This window comes from Molossus molossus, unplaced genomic scaffold (genome assembly GCF_014108415.1).
Source record: "Molossus molossus isolate mMolMol1 unplaced genomic scaffold, mMolMol1.p scaffold_m16_p_8, whole genome shotgun sequence".
Classification (NCBI taxonomy): domain Eukaryota; kingdom Metazoa; phylum Chordata; class Mammalia; order Chiroptera; family Molossidae; genus Molossus; species Molossus molossus.
This window is the reverse complement of record NW_023425402.1, coordinates 10,671,224-10,673,828: the sequence shown is the minus strand read 5'-3', so window position 1 is coordinate 10,673,828 and position 2,605 is coordinate 10,671,224.

Here is a 2,605-nt window from a genome sequence, read left to right as displayed (position 1 = left end):
GTTCCCAGAGGCAGGAGGAAGGGGATGTGGAGGAAGGGGGTCACAAGGTACACACTTCCAGTTAGGACATAGCGAGTACTGGGGACGTGACGTGCACCGTGGTGATAGAGCTAACATTGTCGTGGGCCATATCTAAAACCTGTTAAGAATGTAGATTCTGCCCACTGGTGTGGCTCAGTGGCTGAGTGTCAACACATGCACCAAAAGGTCACTGGTTCGATTCCCAGTCAGGGCACATGCCTGAGTTGTGGGCTCGATCCCCAGTAGGGGGCATGCAGGAGGTGGCCAATGGATGTTGATGCTTCTCACATCTATGTTTCTATCTCTCTCTCCCGCTCCCTTTCTCTCTCTCTTTTTAGAACCTTTAAAAAAAAAAAAAAAAAGAATGTAGATCCTAAGGGTCCATGGATTCATTAATCAACCAACCCCTGCGTGAGATTCCTCTCCAGTCTCCCAGGGAGATGAGCCAAGTGGCCCCCAGGAGGGAGAGCCACAGCACCCTATACACAGGGGAGACCCTTCTCCCAACCCACTCACACTCTCAGGTGGCCGGGACCCCGACCCCCACCTGAATGCTGGGTATGGGAGGACAGGAAGGACGGAGAGCCTGGTGCACAGCCGAGGTGGGGGCGGGAGCGGATCCTGCACCAGGACTAACTCTGAGGCCACCTGAGCCCCTGTGCCACTTGCTCTGGGCTCCCACCCCTGGCACCATTGTGCCCAGGATGACAAAGCCAAAGGCTTAACGTGCCCCATCTTCCTGCAACATCCACTGGACCCAGGTGAAGGAGACGATATAAGTTTTGCGCTGAGCACACACGATGGACTGGCACTGCAGGCTGTCTGTGCCGGGTGAAGAGGCGAGATTTCCCAGGGCTTCCGAGCCGAGGCCCTCAGGGAACTCGGCCACCCCTTTGGGCACCCCCGGGTGGAGGAGTGGGCAAAGATCAGTGTTCTCAACACCCGGGTCCGGAGGACAGGCTCTGCTGCAAGAAGGCCGTGTGAGGGCGGGGCTGCAGGTCACACCGGAGTCACCGCGGTGAGCGGCTCCCCGGGCGGCGACCTCAGAGTCCCTGACCAGGGGAGGGTGGTGGAAAGGTCGGCAGACCGCTTGCTGGTGGGCGTTGGCTTCTCCCAGCCCCGGCCAGTGGCCAGCGAGCCCTTCCTGGTGTCAGCCCTCTGGGCGGCTGGGCCGGGGCGAGCCCAGGGGGGCCCGCGGGAGGGGGCGGGGGACGCAGCCTGTCCTGCTCCCTGTTGGGCTCTGCTTTTGCCAACAGTGCCCGGTTCTGCCACCTTTGCTCCCTGGTCAACGAGTGCCAGGGTGGCCTGAGGTTAGAGCAGCGGCCTGAAGGGGGAGGAACGTACGCTGCGGGGTGAGGGTGAGAGACGAGGAAAGGGTCGCAGCCCTTGGTCACCTGATTAGGTCACTCAGAGAAAGAAAATGGGACCGGGAGAAAAGGACATAACAGAGAAATGACAGAGTTCGTGTCCTGGCAGCTTCCCCTGAGGCGAGAGAGAGCCCAGGAGGGAGCACGAGGCCACCCCCTATGTTCCTGCCAGTGGGTTAGTAGCATCGCGACTCGATCCCACCGGCCGCTGACAGCAGAGTGCTTGGCACAGGCTATGAGCTGAACCTGCCTCTCGAGGAATTTCTGATAGGAGCTTCCTCCCGTCCTCGGGGAGCCCAGTCTGAGGGGGACACGGCCCCTGTCCTCAGGGAGCCCAGTCTGAGGGGACACGGCCCCGTCCTCGGGGAGCCCAGTCTGAGGGGGACATGGCCCCGTCCTCGGGGAGCCCAGTCTGAGGGGGACACGGCCCCGTCCTCGGGGAGCCCAGTCTGAGTGGGACACGGCCCCGTCCTCGGGGAGCCCAGTCTGAGGGGACACGGCCCCGTCCTCGGGGAGCCCAGTCTGAGGGGGACATGGCCCCGTCCTCGGGGAGCCCAGTCTGAGGGGGACACGGCCCCGTCCTCGGGGAGCCCAGTCTGAGGGGACACGGCCCCGTCCTCGGGGAGCCCAGGCTGAGGGGACACGGCCCCGTCCTCGGGGAGCCCAGTCTGAGGGGACATGGCCCCGTCCTCGGGGAGCCCAGGCTGAGGGGACACGGCCCCGTCCTCGGGGAGCCCAGGCTGAGGGGACACGGCCCCGTCCTCGGGGAGCCCAGTCTGAGGGGACACGGCCCCGTCCTCGGGGAGCCCAGGCTGAGGGGACACGGCCCCGTCCTCGGGGAGCCCAGTCTGAGGGGACATGGCCCCGTCCTCGGGGAGCCCAGTCTGAGGGGACACGGCCCCGTCCTCGGGGAGCCCTGAGCCTGACAGGGGCCCCACGCGGTCCCTGGTCTCATGGCTGTTGTCTGGCTACCACAGCACCTCTGCGGCTTCGCTGTCAAGTCCTGTACACAGAAATGAGAACTATCAGGAACTGAAACACTTTCAATCACCCTCCCTGGTGACCCCTCCCTGAGGGACTCCGCAGAGGAAAGTCACAGCTCCCGGGGAACCGGGCTGAGACCTGGACGGGAGTGTGGTGGCAGAAGGAGCTGCTGACACAGACCCTGGCTGGCCGGTCTGGTCCCCCCAGTGCTGAAGCCACAGGCACCGCTGACA